Source organism: Tamandua tetradactyla, chromosome 2, assembly GCF_023851605.1.
Source record: "Tamandua tetradactyla isolate mTamTet1 chromosome 2, mTamTet1.pri, whole genome shotgun sequence".
In the NCBI taxonomy this organism is placed as follows: Eukaryota; Metazoa; Chordata; class Mammalia; order Pilosa; family Myrmecophagidae; genus Tamandua; species Tamandua tetradactyla.
Window position 1 is genome coordinate 126,541,832 of NC_135328.1, and position 19,290 is coordinate 126,561,121.

At 37.2% G+C, this 19,290-nt stretch overlaps 1 long non-coding RNA gene across 1 annotated transcript in view; it reads left to right on the forward strand.

Moving 5' to 3' along the window:
- The window catches only part of LOC143673827 (uncharacterized), an 88,791-nt gene extending 69,890 nt beyond the window's left edge, over positions 1 to 18,901 (forward strand). The window contains exons 2-3 of the long non-coding RNA XR_013170673.1: positions 4,871 to 5,047; positions 18,762 to 18,901. This is a non-coding gene — a long non-coding RNA (uncharacterized LOC143673827). The remainder of the gene's footprint in view (positions 1 to 4,870; positions 5,048 to 18,761) is intronic.
- Positions 18,902 to 19,290: the final 389 nt, after the last annotated feature.

Sequence of the window (19,290 nt, forward strand, 5' to 3'; positions counted from 1 at the left end):
ATTTTTAAAAATTTATTATTTTTTAACAAATGGGCATTTCAAGATATGATTTTCTCACTATACTTTATCAAACTTCAGCAACCTCCTGACATCTAGTAAGCCTAGCTGTAGCAAAAGTTTTCTTTTTAAAGGCTGAGGGAAAGCCGAGAGCAGCTTTTTCCTATTATATACACAGACCTTCTTTAAAAGATCAGTAAATCTTCCCAAAGGGTGCTGGGCACTTATTACTGGATAAATATGGCACATTATTCTACTACCATTTGTCTCTTGAAATTATTAATTAAGTGCCAACCACGCGTCTGCCGCTTACCGTTCCACGTGTGTCTTCAGGGCTCTGCTCGCGTCTCAGGCCCGTTAAGGCCTCTGCCCGTCGCTGTCGGGGCGAGGCGGCGTCTTACTCAGTCGGGACAGAGCGGTCACCGCGCCCGGCTCGGTGGTCTGAGGAGGCAGACGCGCTTGGGTACCCGCAGACCCGTGTCATTGGCCCTTGAGTCCCTGACCGCCCTCTGCCACATCCTGGAAGCCGCCGTTCCCCTCTTCTCGCAGCCCCGCCGCCAGGCAAGTGCGGGCAGGGAAATCAGGCAGCAGGTCGGGTCTAGGGGTGGGGAAGCCGCCGCGGTCATGAAGACCCCAGGCTGCCACTGCTGCCCGAGGGCCTGCACCGGGCCGGCTGGCAGTCGTGGCGAGGACTCCTGGTTTCCACAGGACCACGGGTCTGCCGGGGGCAGGGGAAACAAGGCCACACGTGCTTTTCACTGAACTCTCTCAAGGCTTTAAGGGTAGACTTTTATAATTCCATATGCGATACCCTGAGAATTGCTGTTGGAGTTATTGGGAACAGTATCCCATTGGATGTGGGGAGAAAATATTAGTGGCTTGATTTTCTCAGCATTTTAAATCTCATTCATTTTAATTTCTATTTTTGTGTTTGGTAATGTACATAATATAGGGATATGATGGTATGATGAATGTAATTTATTAACAAATAAACAGATTGGGAATGCTTGTTCAAATCACTTTTACTGTTGAGTGTGACTGAGTGTGATATCAATATATTTTGGAAAGAGAGACCACTGACTAAAATCAGAGAGTGTTCCATTTTAGTGTTTTTGTGAGTTGGTATGTTGAAAAATGGCAGAAATTTCACCACCTGACAGAATCCCCATGATTTATTTTATGGTATTTCAACAACATTATGAAAGCAGTTTCACCATTCTTGTGGTTTACAGTAACAGCAGAGTATATTTTAAGTGTTCTTCCCCAACCCTTATTTCAAGATTGATTGAAGCATGGAGCAAGTCAAAGCATTTCCCTGTATCACCGATACTATCTACGAAAAATATATTTCACTCTTTTGGGACTGGAAAAAAATGTAAGATTCTAACTTTCTCTTTTGAAATATCTACGCTAGGTATTTGGGACCGCAATGGACAAATTAACAGTTTTTTCTGTTCCTTCTATTCTTCCTTGAAATAAGAAAATCCAGAAAGTAATGGATAAATGTCGTTGGCATTTAAACTCATACCAAGTTTCAGAATCTGGTGGAAGCTGGTGAGTTTTGTGTGTGTGTGTGCGCATATGTGTGTGTGTGTGTGTGCATGTGTGTGTGTGTGCATGTGTGTGTGTGTGTGTGTGTATGTGTGTGTGTGTGTGTATGTGTGTGTGTGTGTGTGTGCCTGCCCATGTTTATACAGTGGGACAAACATTCAGGGCTCCTCACCTAGGACACCCTCTTCACATTCGGCACTTAACATCCACTTTTCCCCTTGTATAAGACGGGTAAGGGAGAAAGAGAATTTATTACCCCTCTCGTTGTAAGTATTTTTGACAAAGAATGAAATAATAAGATGAAAGGTTAAGGTCATATTTTGCTGCACTTTGATCTCACCACCAATTTAGAGTCCCCCTTCTTAGGCTATCAGCATTTTGTGAGCACTTGCAGAAATTTCTATGCATGTACAAGGATATATACGTATATGTATGTGTGTATATATACTTTTCTTAAACAGATGGTAATTGTATTATAGATATTGTGTTATCCAACTTGCTTTTATTCACTTTGCAATGTAATTTGAATATTTTCAGTTTAAAGAAAATACAGATTTATCTAATTTTCTTTAGATGCTACATGATACGCCTTTGGATAGATTTTTTTATGATCCATTTAGCTGTTTCCTTATTCAACATTGTAATATCCTTGTGCATATATCTTTGTATACTTACAGGGAACATATTTATGGAAATGGTGTTACTGGTTCAAATGTAGGCATATTTAAAATGATGGCAGAGCAAATAAAAGCGCATCAGTTTGTCCTCTCATCAGTGAGAAATTTTCTCATTTGTTTCAAATTCTCCTATTGTTTATGGGGAAACCTGGCATTTGGGTTTTCTCTTAATTTGCTTTTTCTTTAATTATTAATGATATTGAGCATCTCTTCTACAGTCTATTGGTTATGTGCAACTTTTGGAAGGAGGTATTTTTTCAAACATTATTTAGGGTGGGATATTTTCCATTGTACTGATTGCACCCCTAACTGTTACTACACTTAGAGTCCTCAAAGAAGTGAAACCAGTGGGGAATATGGATTTTAATGAACATTGGCTGCTCCATCAAGCAGTCTGATCATTGAGGAGACTTGGAATGTTTCACTTGTATGACTCACCACACAAATGCAGCAGAGGTAATGGAATAATTACCATTACTTAAGACAGTTGTATTAAAATTTAGTCAGGTGTGGTAAGATCAAAGGTGCCCTGATTCTTCCCTGAATTTTTCTATAAGAAAGTGATTTACTGGTTTGATCTTACATGACAGTACAGCAGGGAATTTTAGGACATGATTCCCAATGCAGAGAAACATAGGGCAAATTTATTTAACATGCTGGCCTCAGGTAACAATACTTACACCATTCAGTGGGTATGAAATTCTGTGGGTATGTACTACTGTCCACTGCATTAACTGCCCTCCATGCTGATTCATTATTTTCTAAAGTGTTACTTTGTATTGGATGGTGAAAATCATGTGGCTAGAGATAAACCAGCATTGTAGTTTTCAGAAGTACATGAAATAAAAATGTGACTGATCAGCATATGAATTATTAAATGCAACATATATAATATAGCTTTATATATGTAGTGTTACATAGATTGGGCCTATGTGGTATTATTACGAATTTAAAATTTATTATTATATTTTTATGATGTTCAAATGGTCTGATAAGTTTTCATGCTGAGAATATTTTTTGTTTAACTCTTTCATCAGGTTCTACTCTTAAAATTCATACCATGGTCTCTAAAGACAAGAAGTAAAAGTTTCTACAGACAAGAATCAAAAGTTCTTTACTGCTGCAGCCTTTCAGTTAAATGACAGAGAATCCACATTTCCTCTAAATTTATTGTCAACCAGTACATTTTATAGTCTCCCACATTCTTTTCTTCTTTGAAAGATGTTTTCAATTTGAATATTAAATTTTTAAGTCAGATAGATTTCAGGGGTTAAAAATCTGAATTCCAGCATAACCTAAAAAAATTACAAAGAAATTTTTAAAAGCTCACATAGAGAGACAGTTGCCATATCTGTTGAAAAATCGCAGCATAAATTTGGTGGTTGCATTATTGTGGAATTCTTAATATTCTTGGGTATTCAAAACCATTGAAATAAACTTATTTAGAAATAATGCTATTTACTACGAAAAATATGGAAGGATAATGCATATGTCTGTTGGCTTTAAATTGATTAGGTATATTTTGTGGAAAGTTGGATGTTTTAAAGATTAATCTTAATAGGGAAGTCTTTTCCAATGTAAATATCTTTTAACTTCACACTATATATTACTGGTGTTTTTCCTGACAATTTGTCATTTTGAGATCTATAAATCTGATTTCAAATTTGCTCATTTGAACATTTCATAACATTTGTTATGAGGTTATACTGACCACACAAATTCTGTTTCTTTATGTTCTTCTTAGGGTATGCTCTCTGGTCAAATGGAATCATCTACTTTTAAAGTTATTATGAAAGAAAGCTATATAAAGAATAAATCATGTGTAATTGTGGTAAAGAATACATTTTACTCATCAGTTAGAAAATACCAAGGGCATAATTGGTTTCTGTGTCTGTGTAATCAATTATGGGTTAGTAGTATTATATTTATAAGAAAAAATATTTTAAAATGCATTAAATTGACCATAAGAGAGCCGAGTAATCTCGAATTCTTGTCACAAAGAGACTTTGGCATTGAGAAGAATCATTTTTATAGCCATTTAATTTGTTTAACTAACATTTACTGAAGTCATGTTCTTCTTATGTACTCTACTTGGCACAGATATTTGGTGGACCATGTAACTACTAAAAATGATCAGTAGAGCACATTGTCTTAGGTATTTTACAAGCTTGAAGGTGGGTGGTGGGATATAAAGAAACAACCATGTAAGCAGCACAATACAATACAAAGAAAAATGAGAAGTAGTCATTAAAAATACAAATGGAATACTAATATATGCTAATATTAGATTGATGTTTACTAATTGCCCATTTTAGATAAAGGCTCAACTCCCCATTATCTCCCCAATTATCCATCTACTTCTCCTTCCCCATATCATACTTACTGTACAGTTTATAGAGGACCTGATATTTTCCCATGACTCCCTCCCCTGTGCTACAGTGTCTGGTCTATCTAACATCTGAAGAAATTAGAACATTGAATTCCTCTGCCCTAGACACTGGTTCAAGAATGGGCTTGTTATTTACATCTGGGCAGGAGGACAGGAACAGAGGTTTCCTGAGGGTATGGAAAGAGTTTTCCTTACTCTTCTAGAATAGCTTGTTTAAATGATTGTTTTTTTTCACTCTTTTGTCTTGATGAGAAAGACTATAGCTCTAATGACAGCCTCTTGGCATCATGATGAAGAGCAAGATTTATGCTAAATCTGACAACCCCAGAAAGCACAGCACAACAAGAGAAGGAAGTCAGGTCCTTAATCCTATGGCTGAGTGAATATATCAAACCAAGTCTGAAGCCTATATTTCCTCTGGACTTCAAGATAAGTGAGTCAATAAAACAGTCTGGATTGGGCTTTCTCTTGCCTTCAAGCTGTCTAAATTATACCCAGGAGTTAATTCTTGTATTCTTCCCAACAAGTTTAATAAATACCCGATATTATTGTCACCATTTTACAGTTGAGGAAATTGAGGCTTAGAATGATAAAGTAACTTGTCCCAAATCACAGTAGCAGTAAGTAGTAAAGCCAGGACAATAGCAGCTTAACTCCAGGGACCACAACCCTAAGCAACACATCCTACTGTATCACATGCTTTGGGGGAGCACAAAGAAGTGGCATGGTGGAAGCATTTCACCCAAGCCTATAAGGTATAGCACAAATTAATGAAGAATGGCACTGAAGCAACAGCTCTGCAGTAGACAATATAAATTAGCTGAAGTCAGGAACTAGGCTATGTGTATTCCCACAGGGGGATGACAGGGAACATGACCAGTAGGAAAGTTCTAGGTTTTCTCAGATATTAGGAGGTGAAGAAAGTGAGCAGAAGAGAATGGTATAACAGGATGGAGGAGTTTAAAGGAAGGAGGAGTTGCTGAAAGGAATGGTGAGCATGGCAGAAGCAGAAAAATCGAGTCTAAAACTGATCTACTACTAGCCCATTAGATAGTGTGATAGTGGAACCTCAGTTGGACAAAAAAAATCACCTCACCATGATCTGTTTACACTTACAAGTTCAGTATTATCATTAATTAATCATCATGGAAACTCCAGGTTTCAATTTAGGATCGAAGGTAGAGGAAGTGTTGCCACAAGGGTTGGTTGAGAATGTGTGTCTAAGGAAGGGTTCAAATGACACAGTGAAATATTAGCAGGTATATCTATGATTGAGGATTATGGTGTGGTATAGAACACAGGTCTGAGAGAGGCTGTAAACTGGAAGCATGTGCATTTTGGTCAATGGTACCAACATGAGCAAGACAAGGAATTGCAGGAGGTAAAGAAATTGCCAGTTTGAACTGCATGCAAGATTTCATTTACATATGTGGAGTTCTCTACAATTCTGGTTTCTAGTACATCACATCTTGCTGGCAGAAAGGAGCTAAGGTGATTACAGTAACTTGAATATTAATATTCAAAAACAGATGGAGGGTGCAGACCTTTAAAAGCAACAAGGACATCAGCAGTAGCAGCCACAACAGCAGCAACCATAATAATTTGTAACTCCAGCTTCTGGAGAAAAGCTGAATTGTAGCTGGTCCCTTTCATTCATTGCTCTTTGCCTGGCTTTCCTCAGGATTGGGGTTTGTGTTCCAGCCCAGTAGAGCCTAAAGACCAAAGAATATGCCAAATGGAAAGTTAGACATGGGTTGTATTTGGGCCTTACAGAGAGAAGACAATTCTTTCCCCATGATAGCCAGTCAGGAAATGGAAATTAGTGATCCCCAAGGACAAGAGGAAGCTGAGTTTCATATATAGCAAGTCTCAGGAGATTTGGCTACAAAGAAGATTCAGCTGAGTCTATAGTAAGCTAATTACCAACGGTTATTAGGCTCATGAACTTTACTATATGTTTGGGTTAGGAGTGTAGCCGCATGGTCAAGGTTCCACCCTTTGCCCTAAGGGAGGTGACTTCCAAACCCTGGGCTGCCATAGTTTGGGACCACAAATGTAAGAATATTAGTTGTAGACTCAGACTGCCTAGGTTTATGTACCCATCCCTCAATTCTCCTGTGTAAATCTGGCAAGTTAATCATTTTGTGTCAATTTCTCATCTTCAAAATAGAGATGCAGATAATATCTATATCACAGGACTGTTAAGAGAGTTACATGAGAACAACACATGCAAAGACTACGGGACATAATGCTAGTAGTAGTTAGGGGAGATGGTGATGCTGATGATGTTACGTTAACTCAACGGCTGCTTCATTAACAGGTTAAGCAGATATCTGTGGAATAATTCCAGCCATTCAGAAACTATTGTTTTCTGCTATGTAGGATATTTAAAAGACATGCCTACTGAATATTGTTGCTTATTGAAGGCAACAGTAAAATGAAAGAGAATAAAGGGATGTTCTAGTTTGCGAGCTGCCAGAATGTGATATAGCAGAACTGGAATGGCTTTTAAAAAGGAGAATTTAGTAAGTTACAAATTCTACAGTTCTAAGTTGATAAAATTATCCAAATTAAGGCATCCAGAGAAAGATACCTTAATTCAAGGAAGGCCAATTGCTCATGACCATCAGTCAGTTGGGTAATCATGTGGATGACATATGCTGTTCCCCATTTGCTTCATTGTTTTCAGTCTCTGATCCTTTAGGGTTTCCTCACTTAACTTCCCTGATGATGGCTTCCATCTCTTGGCTTCTCTTGGTTCTCTCCAGGTTCTGGGCTTGAAGTGTCTTCTCCAAACATCCATGTCTCTGTTCTTTGAAGCTTCTGTTCTCCAAGCATCTGTATCTGCTCTCTCTGTTGGCTCTGAAGCTTCTGTCATTTCTTTCAGCTTTGCTCTCTCCAAATGTTTCTTTTTTTAAAGGATTCCAGTAAATTAATCAAGACCCACCTTGAATAGGTGGAGTCACATCTCCATCTAATCAGAAGGTCACAACCATGATTTTGTGTGTCTCATCACCGTGGAGATCAGCAAATCACAAGTTTCCAATTTACAGTATCAAATCAAGATTAAAAGAGATGGCTGGTCCTGCAGGATTGGATCATGATTAAAAGTTGGCTTCCTGGGATACAAAATATTTTCAAACCGGCACATTCCACCCTCTGGGCTCCCAAAAAGACATGATTTTTCCATCTAGAAAACACATTCACTTTATCACTGTGCTGGTTTGAAAAGACATATGTACCCTAGAAAAGACATGTTTTAATCTTAATCTCATTTTGTAAAAGCAGCCATTGTTTCTAATCCCTATTCAGTACTGTATGCTTGAAATTGTAATTAGATAATTTCCCTGGAGATGTGACTCAATCAAGAGTTGTTGTTATACTGGATTAGGTGGAGATGTGTCTCCACCCAATCAGGTGAGTCTTGATTAGTTTACTGGAATCCTATAAAAGAGAAAACATTTTGGAGAAATAGAGATTAAGAGAGAGCAGAGCAGAACGACATAGCCACGAGAAGCAGAGTCTACCAGCCAGCAGCCTTTGGAGATGAGGAAGGAAAATGCCTTCTGCGAGCTTCATGAAACAGGAAGCCATGAGAGAAAACTAGCAGATGAGGTTATGCTCATCATGTGCCCTTCCAGATAAGAGAGGAACCCTGACCATGTTCGTCATGTGTGTTTCCAGATGCAAGAGAAACCCTGAACTTCATCAGCCTTCTTGAACCAAGGTATCTTTCCCAGGATGTCTTAGATTGGACATTTTATAGACTTTAATTGGGACATTTCCATGGCCTATAAGCTGTGAACTTACAACTTATTAAATTTCCTTTTTTAAAAGCCATCCATTTCTGGTATATTGCATTCCTGCAGCTAGCAAACTAGAACAATCACAATATCACAAAGCCTTAAAATATTTCAGTAACAATACACATACAGTACAAATTTAAAACCAGATCAAAATCTCATCAAGGAAAGTTACAGTCATTGTCTGTTCTAAGGCAAAAATCTTTCCCTCTGACTCTGGACTTGTGAAACTCAGTAGTTATCTGCTACCAACATACAAAGGAGGGACAGTCATAGAGTACATGTTTCAATTTCCATAGGGAGAAATTGGAAGGAACACAGGGGCCGCAGGACCTATAAACTTCCTACAACATGCAGTACAAACTCCGTTAGATTTCAAAGTCTGAAAGTCATTTATCCTTGGAGCTTTGGTAAGTGGGAGCTCCACCCTTTCCAAGTTCCTGGGCAGTGACTTGGCTCTCACCACACACTGAGGAGGCTACAGTCTTTGGGGATATTTGGGAGACTAATTTTTCTTGGCTCCACCCTCTCCAAGATTTGGGGCAGTACCCAGGATCACTGCCATCTCTGGGTCACATGCTCAACCCTTTCAGAACAATGTGGTGGCAGCTGGGCTCTCCCCAAACCCCAAGGAATGTACTCTACCCTCTCCAAGGACTGGGGCACGATTTTTCCAGAACAGCAAGGTGGAAGGCCCACTCTCTGCCTTTGGGGCTGTTCTAGTTTGTAAGCTGCCAGAACGTGATATACCAGAAATGGAATGGTTTTTAAAAGGGGGAATTTATTAAGTTCCAAGTTTGCAGTTCTAAGGCTGCGAAAATGTCCCAATTAAGGTAAGGCTATGCAAATGTCCAAATTAAGACATCCAGGGAAAGATACCTTGGTTCAAGAAGGCTGATGATATTTGAGATTTCTCTCTCAGCTGGAAAGGTACATGGCAACATCTGTTAGCATTCTCTCTAGGCTTCTTCAATGGCTTTCCTGGGGCTCCCTTTCTAGTCTGTTAGCTCTGTCAGTTCACATAGCTCTGTCTTTTTCCAAATGCTTTCCTCTTAAAGGGCTCAAGTAAACAACCCCACCTTGAATGAGTGGAGACACATCTCCATGGAAACTATCTATTTAATCCAATATTACCACCCACAATTGGGTGGGTCTTATCTGCCTGGAAACAATAAAAATGATTCCACCCAGCAATACTGAATGAAGCTTAAAGGACATGATTTTTCTGGGGATATGTAATAGCTTCAGACCGGTGCAGGGGCAGACTCACCCACTCCAAGTACTTTGGTCTGTCCACTCTCCTGGCCTGAGGTTTCTCAGCCTCAGACCTCAGCTTCCATGGCTCTGCTTCTGAAGTTACTTTTCCTCCAATTTGTCCCTTTTCTGTCTCTTTTTGTCTAGACTGGCAGTGGATCCATTTATACAGATCCCACAACACTCTTGTTGGCTTTCTATGACAACTGAGATTATCCCCATCAGATAATAGGACTTTCCATAAAACCTTTCTGGATGATTTCATCTCAAATATTCACTTTTCCTGTAATGTTTGACTACTTCCATGCTTGGATAAATCCTCACGTGTGGCCCTATTCATTGGGATTTCACCTTCTGGAAGCCCAGAATTTTCCAGAACACAAATTTCTGTTTTCTTTGTACCCAAGAATTCAGTTCTCAATGTATCTGTTTCCTCTCACGTTTTATTATAAGCTTCAAGGAGCAGCCAGATCGCACTTTCCACATTTAGTTTGGAAATTTCTTCTGATAAATATCCGACTACATCACTCTCAAATTATACCTTCCATTTGCAATGAATGCCTTCCTTTCCCATTTGGAATGACGCACTCATCATCTCTGTGTAAATCCTCACCAGATGTTATCTTTAGAGTTCACATTTCTACCAACAGTCTCTTCAAAGTTTTCTAGGCCTTCCCTATCAAGTGTCTCACAACTCCTCCAAAATTTTCCCATTGCACATTTATAAAGTTGTTGCAACATGTTTGGTATTTGCAAACCAGAGCAGCACCCCAATCCTGGGAAAATATGTTCTAGTTTGCAAGCTGCTGGAATGCAACATATGAGAACTGGAACAGCTTTTTTTCTTTTTTAGGTGCATGGTCTGGGAATCAAACTTGGGTCTCCCACATGGAAGATGAGCATTCTGCCACTGAACCACCTATGCACCCTGGAAAAGCTTTTAAAAGGGAACTTAATAAGTTACAAGTTTCGAATTCTCGGCTTATAAAAAAAGCCTAGGCAACTAGGATTTTTCCTGAATGCCAAACTAAGACATTCAGGGAAATATGCCATTATTGAAGGAAGGCTGATTGTTCAGTAACACCTCTATCAGCTGGGTAGTCAAATGGCTGGCATCTGCTAGTCCTTTGCTCTTGGGCTCCATAGCTTTCAGACTCTGCTCCTGGGGGAGTTCCTCGCTTTGCTTCTCTTGGGCTGGCTTTCATCTCCTGGCTTCCTTTGGTTCCCTCCAGATTCTGACTTGCTTAACATCGTGTGTTGACATTTTCTGGGCTCCAAACATCTCCAGACATATATGTTTTGGTTCTCCAAGCTTCTGTATCTGCTCTCTCTGTTGGCTCTGACTTCTGTCATTTCTGTCAGCTCTGCTCTCTCCGAAGTATTTCCTCTTTTTTTAAGGATTTCAGTAAACTAAACAAGACCCAACTTGAATGGGTGGAGTCATATCTCCATCTAATCAAAGGGTAACACCCACAAATGGGTGTATCACATCTATGTGGAGATCATCTAATCAGTAGTTTCCATCCTAGAGTACTGAATCAGGATTAAAAGAAATGGCTGGTTCCACAAGATTGGCTCAGGATTAGAAGATGAATTTTCTGGGGTACATAATATTTTCAAAGTGGCACAGATATATTAATTTATTTTCCCCAAATGTTTTATGAAAAATTTCAAAAATACAAGACAATGCAAGAGTATGTTGAATATGTTCATACCCTCAAATTAGATTGAACATTAATATTATACCATATATACTTTCTTTGTTTATATATGTGTATTTTTCTTTTATTAGCATGATTGCATTTTTCAAAAATCAACTCTTAACCATAAATTCCTTTGCCTGAGTCTTCTAGGAGAAAACTTTTCTCTGCAATACTCTTGTAGGAACTAAGAGAAAAATAACCAGAATTCGACATTACTTTTCCAATGATATGTAATTTTTCTCAATTGTGATGTGATTACATTTTGTAAATTTCTTTAAGAAGGGTTGAATGTATCTTCACATGCTGCAAGAAATTTTTAATCCCTATTAATCTGGAATAGAGACATCTATTTTTTAAATTACTAGACATTACTACCTATCATAATAATTTTTTAAATTAAATCTATTTTTTTAATTATAGACATTGTGGATTTACAGAACAATCATGCATAAAATACAGGATTCTTCTATACCACCCTATTTATTAATACCTTTTATCACTAACACATTTTTATAATTGTACTCTGCTATTTACTTTTTATATAAAATATATTGTTTTATTTCATATTACTATTCAGCGTGTGTGCTCTTTTTTTGGAAGGAAACCAGTTTGTTTGGAACTTGAATGCTAGTTCTTTAAAACATATTTTATAATTTGTAATATTATTAACAATAATCACTCTATGAGTAAGTATTTATTATCCTCACATTTTATTTGAGAAAAGAAGAGGTCCAGAAAACTTCAATAACCTGTCCATTGACCCATACATCGTGATACATACCCAGGTATATCCAAATCCAACCCTAATGCTCTTTTCATCTGAGCAACACTTTTTTCTTTTTTGTGAATAATAACATATATACAAAAAGCAATACATTTCAAAACAAAATGCAACAATTAGTTGTAGAAAAGATTTCAGAGTTTAGTATGGGGAACAATTCCACAATTTTAGGTTTTTAATTCTAGTTGCTGTAAGATACTGGAGACTAAAAGAAATATCAATATAATGATTCAGCAATAATACACATTTGTTAAACCCTACCTTCTCTGTATAGCTCCACCATCACCTTTCATCTTGCTCCCAATATTTAGGGGTATTTCGGCTATTCTTATTCTAGCATTTTCATTTTGGAAGGGGCTGTTGATAATATGGGATAGGGAGATGAAAATGTTTGATGTTCTGGATAGGCTAGCCCCTCTACATTTCAGGGCTTATCTGGTCAAGTGACTCATCTGGATGTTGTAGGTTTCTAGAAAGTTACTCTAGTGCATTGGACATTTGTAGAATCTTATATAACCCCTAGGTTTTCTTTAGGATTGGCAGGAATGGTTTTGGTTCCAGTTTGGCAAGCTATGATAGGTAGCAATGTCTAATTGAAGCTTGCATAAGACTGACCTCCAGAGTAGCCCGTCAATTCTATTAGAACCCTCTCAGCCACTGATATCTTAATTGTTAAATATGTTTCCCCTCTTTTGGTCACATGACATTGTTGACTCCACAGTTCCAGGGCCAAACTAAACACTGGGAGTCATCTCCCACACTGCCAAGGAGACTTTCACCCCTGGAGTCATGTCCCATGTAAGGGGAGGGCAATGATTTCACTCACAGTGTTGGGCTTAGAGAGAGAGAGGCCACATCCAAGCAGCAAAAGAGGTCCTCCAGAGGTGACTCTGAGGCACACCTAGAGGTAAGCTTAGCTTTTCTGTTACCTACCCAAGCTTCACAAGAGCAAACCTCAAGATCAAGGACTTGGCCTATTAGTATGGGTGTCTCTAATATTTGACACAGTATCAAGGGTTTCTCTGGGTTAAAGTTTAATAGTTCCATATTTTTTCTCCCATGCCTCAAGGGACCTTGCCAATATTTTTGATTATCTGCTTAATATACTCTGGGATTTATTCAGGTATTATATTAAGCTATACAGGATTAAAGACCCTCATTCTTACTCTGTGCTCCCTGTGTTTGGGTTGTTTAAAAGATCTATCCAGACAGGTTGAATTAAATTATGTGCTACAGAAAATTTAGTTCCTGGACAAAATAAACCTTTCTTCCCTTAGTCTCAAAGAGTGGATGAAATACAAAACTACAATTTCTTCCTTACTCTTGTGTTCTGAATTACCTTAGTCCTGATCTTATTGGGTTCTTTCTTATCTCTAAATAACTGGTTATACATATACAAAATAACCTCTCAAAGTCCAGAAATAACAACTACCAGTCCAAACCAAATGTGCCTGCTCTAAGAGCTTACAATCTAGGACCCTGCTTCCTTTTTTATTTTTCATATTTTATCATTTATTTTTTACTGATATATATTATATATTCACATACCATGTAGTCATCCAAAGTGTACAATCAATGGTTCACAACATCATCATATACCTGAGCATTTAATATCACAAATGATTTTTTCCTTCTTTTTTTTGTGAAATATACCACATATACAAAAAAGCAATAAGTTTCAAGCACATCACAACAATTAGTTGTAGAACAGATTTCAGAGTTTGTTATGGATTACAGTGCCACAATTTTAGGCTTTTACTTCAGTTGCTCTAAAATAATGGAGACTAAAAAAAGATCAATATAAGGATTCACAAATCATACTTACATGTTAAATCCAACCTTCTCTGTGTAACTCCATCATCGCCTTTGACATTTACCCACTCTTTAGGGCGACTTTCACCTGCATGCATTATTTCATTTTATTTCTTTCAGTAGCCCTTGTGCTAAGTACTATCATTTCCCCAATTTTAATGAAGGTCATGTAAGTATGTGTTCTACACTCTCATCTTGGAAATACAAGCTAATTAGGTGTCTTTCAGGGTTAAATGTACATAAATTTTTTTAGAAATTATTTTTGGACATTGAATGTAAAAACTAAAAATTCCATGTTGCATTGACATAATTGTTGGTTTTCAAATTTGTCTCAATTTAATCTTCCTGCTGAGAAATCCTTTTCCTACTCTAAAGGTATATTATGTGGAGACTGTAGAGCCTGGTTTGACTTCTCTGCAAGATGCTTATTGATGACACCATAGAAAACTGTGTTGTTAAGGAAAAGTTAAGTGAGCTTTTATGAAAAAGTCTCATACTAGTTTCTGAGGTATAATATGGCTTAATGCTTGTTACTATTTTTCACCTCTTTATAATTCTGTCTATATCCAATATGTTTTCAGGCAAGCAAAGGATACAAAAGGATAAAGAAATAATTAACCAACTTCCTCTAGACAAAAAAGTAATTGGTTAAAACAAGTGACATCAAGTGTCCTGGATTTAATATAAGAGCATCATTTAAGATAGTAAAGCTTTGATTAGCTTTCCCTATAAAGAAATGTTCTGTAGGCAAAACACAGGAAGCCTCTTCTTCCTTTTTTTTTATACATGGGTAGGCACAGGGAATTGAATCCAGGTCCTCTGGCATGGCAGGCGAGCATTCTTGCCTGCTGAGCCACCGTGGCCTGCCCAAAACACAGGCAGCCTCTTGACCTTTCTCAATGCTGCATTTGAAGTCTATTGATGGCCATTCATCCATTCTCCTTAATAAAAAATTCTCATAGACTGTGACTGTTGGATATGGTTAAGTTTCAAGAAGATCTCAAAAAATGACAACATCACCAGAGGATTTTTGTTAAGAGAGTAATGCTAATAGCTGATTATTACCACAACCCTGTAATTTGGTTATAATGCAAATGAGGATTATTTGACAAGTTAGGAACTTAAAAATTAGAGAAATGAAGTAACTAGGCTGAGTAATTGCTACTATATGTACTCTGTACAAATCATTATTTATCTTCTCCACACTCTTCCTACCAAGGAAATTATTGCTTTAATTGTTTGCATATTTTGTAATTTTATGTGGTCCCTTCATGATAACATAAATTTCTAGGGGCAGGGGCTTTTGTTGTGCTTGGCTCGTTTTCTTTTCCTTTAGATATGTGGAAAAATTGTATTTCCTGGACCTAAGTTGGGTGGATTGTATGGCTTATTTTAGCTAATGAGCTTTAAAAGAAGTGACTCAGTCATTTCTAGACAGAAACAATTCATCATTGATGTAACACCTCTTAGAGCTATTTCCCAATTATCACAGTGACCAAGAACATTCAAAATTCTTGCTGCTTTTTCAACTTGTCAAATAATCCTCATTTGCATTATAACCAAATTACAGTAAGATGTGGAAGAAAGCCCTAGCTGGCCATGGGATTTGAGTGAGAAATAAGACTTTGTTCTTAAAGCTATTGAAATTTTGGCACTGCTTTTGCCAGAATATGATATAGTCCTTCCTGACAGATCCCTAGGAAAAAAAAATGAACAAATTTGACCTTTTCAATTTGTGCAGAGCCCTTGAGTAGCCTAGATTATATAAGTAGCTAATTTACAAAGTTTTAAACATCCACTAATATAGGACCTTGTCAGGACCTGAAAATTCACAAATTTAATATTATATTTAATTCACTGTAGAAAGATTTCTAATTATAACTCTCATTTATGGCAACACTCTTTACATATTGGAAAGACACTATCCATTGAAATGCTAGAGATGAGTGTGAATGGCACAAGAAACCAGATCAGGCAGGCAGCTTCTCCAGAGAGCACAGAAACTAATTTGGGTTTTCAACATATTCTTTGATGTTTCATTATTCTCAACAATAGCAAATAATTTTAAGGTGGAGAATGAAAGCTACCTAGGCCTATTCTATACTCTTATGTCTAGTCTTCTCTTCTTATTTAAATGTGCCTCTCATTCATAACATTTATTTCTTGATAAATAGGACTGTGTACATGTGCATTGTTTTGTCCTGGATGTTAAAACAGGTACACAGGTTCGTAGCACAGAAAATTTGCAAAAAATGTGAAAAATTTGAAACTGAGTGCATGAAAAACCAAGGCCTTGCTTTAATGACCTATTTTACCTGAAATTTCTTTGGGTAAGAAAAATTTTTTTGCTTTGTAATTTTATAGTTAGACCATGCTGATAAAAATATAAACCAACCACAATTATTAACCAATTTTGGAGGGAAGGTGATCATTTTTGGGGGACAATAATAAAGATATAAACTTCATTCATCAATGTAAATAAACAATTTACAAGCCCACTATTTATCACACACTGAAGGGGAAGTTTGGAATCAGAAATGAACCTCAGTAAGTTCTCTATCTTGTCCAATGTGTCTAAAAACCACTGTTTACCCAGTTAAAGAAACATATATCCAAGTATCCAGCAATTTTTGGAATAAGCCACAATTATTCCAAATTGTGAATATGAATATATATGAAACACAAAAGATATTTTCTAAGTAAAGTAAATTTTGAAGATTCACTAGATGTATATATTAGGCATGGAGTCACTAAGGAATCTACAGAAGATAGCAAGTCAGAGCATAACAGATTCACTGAAGAGAGAGAAAGCAGGCAGGTGGGAGCCAGTGAAAGGAAAGAAAAATGTTTTCCCCTCTTTCTTTTGGGAGCTGTGTTTTTAAAGCGACCCTGACACTGGGAGGGGAGGGTGCCTACTAGGTGGTGTGCTGTCCCTTGATTGGATGGGGGCCTGTTGACTTAGGGTATGATAGATTGTTGAGGTACTGATGAACTATTCTCCTTTGATATGAATAGTAAGTATCAGGCAGGGTGAGACACTGATAGGACAGGGCATTATCAACAGAGACAAAGTATGACTATACTCCGGTTGTCTGGTATGTGTTCATTCACCTGGAGGATACAACATCAGCCAGTATGGCAACTGGTTTATATCTGGATCCTTGACCTGCCAAGGATACTGAGAAGCGGGGCTGAAGGGGCTCTGCATCAAGAGTTCCTTTTGCTCTTTAGAATTCTTCTTCTGAGACTTAACAATATGCCTCTAAAGAAGAGGATTAAAAGCAGTTAGAATCATACTGATTCCTGGCTAGTTAAATAAGGTAATCAAATGAAATTGGTATGGAAAAGTTGTAGATAATATAAGGAAAACTCTGTGCGCTGCATCAGAAAAAATGGAGTTGTGGTCTAGTAAGGAGAAGTACTTCATCTATGCTTTCTTTGGCAGAGATAAGGCAATAGGTCTTTGGGAGAAAATGATGTTCTTGAGAGTTTCACATGTATAGGAAACCAGTAATGGAGATATCCGCATATTAATTTCCATTACAAACATACCTGATGGTTTAAACTCCTTAAATCCTGCTTCACACAAAGATATCTTTTGAGAAAGTCACTCCAATTGTTTACTTTCCCACCTATCTCAGTCATGCTTGCAGAATGCTGTGTTAGATATATGAAAGGAATCTAGCACTTCTCAGGTGGCTCTTGGTTAGAAATGAGTGGGGGTTTAATTCAAACTTTTCACTTTGAATGTCATTAATCACAGTCCCATTTTTGTGAAGTATAAAAAAGGAAGATAATTTAGGTGTTTTAGTTCAAGGTTAATATTATCTTTCAACACTGAGTAACTCTTCGCATTTACAACTAAAGCCTTCTGAATATTCTGAGGCTGGAAGGACCAAAGACAGTATGACAGTGGAATTATGAACAATTTTACTTTCTTTAGGATATTTTGCATATTTGCATTAAGCTTCTGTCATTCTAGGTAACAGTTCAATCTTCTTGTCATTATACTGTCTTTTGGTAGCCCTGAAGTGCTTTATATGCTGTACTTGTGTAGCCAAGATATTAGGATTTAAAGGATGATTTTGATTCGTAAATCATTGTATAGATATTATTTTTTTTGCTTTTTGGTATAATGGAGTAGACAGAGGGAAATACCTGAAATCCCTAAACTGTAATTCAGCTGTTCTGGTATCTAAAATGATTTTACAAGAACATACCTTGTGCCTTTGTAACTATAAAATTGCCATTATTCCCTTTATCTGGTCATTTTCTTTTAGGCAAAGCCCTAATGCAAATGAAAAATTTGAAGTCAGCCATTAATTAGTTTCAGTCCCTGATATTTGTAAATTATATTAACTAGACTCTGCTACTGAAAGATAACTTGTCTTCTCTTCTTTTGGCTTACACCTTTAGTATTGAAAGAATAACTTGTCTCCCCTCCTTTCCAGTTTGTTCTCGTATTGAAATGATATTGATAACACTGGCTTCTTCTCCGGTTTGAATTTCATATAAAAAATGGCCTCCTTTTCCCTTGTTAAAATCTTTAAAAACCTTGTACCCACTAATCTTAGGGAAACAGATTTTGGGCCATTAGGCCATCTGCTCTCCTAATGTACATCTAATAATAAACTCATTCTCTTTGAAACACCAGTGTCTCAGAAATTGGATATTGAATGCATTAGGCAAAAGAACCCATGGCCTTTGCCTGGTAGAATTTTATAAGTTCTTTAACAATATGTATTTAACACACTTAATAGAAGAATCTAAATTATTTCTCTACTTGCTTTTCAGAACATGAAAAACACATGAAATTACTCTTCAACATGCACAAGAAAACCCAATGTTAACTGTCTGTATGTTTAGTGTATTATTGCTGACCAAAGTCATCTTTAAGATGCCTAAGAACCTAAAAAAGAATAAATTAGGCAATGTTGTGTATAATATGTGTGCGTGTTCAGAAATTATTTAATTAAAGGATCATCTGCTTTAATGGTTAGCTAAACAGACAGTTCAATCAGACATAGTTTCTCAATGCCTGGCCTTTCTGCATAACGTGAAATATTAGCTGATAAATTATCAAAATAAGACACAAAATGAAATATAATACTGGGATGCTTAATTTAATGCATCAAATTGCTAGGTTTTGGTGTTCAGGTGTATAGTCAAGCACTGGCTTTTGTGTTAATGTGAGGGTATTTCAGGTAGGTATATCAATGATCAGCAAAGGAGATTATCTTCAGCAATGTGGGGAGCATCCTCATCCAATCAGTTTGAGGTCTTAAAAATCAGAATTGAGGAATTTAGAGGTTGGAAATGCCAC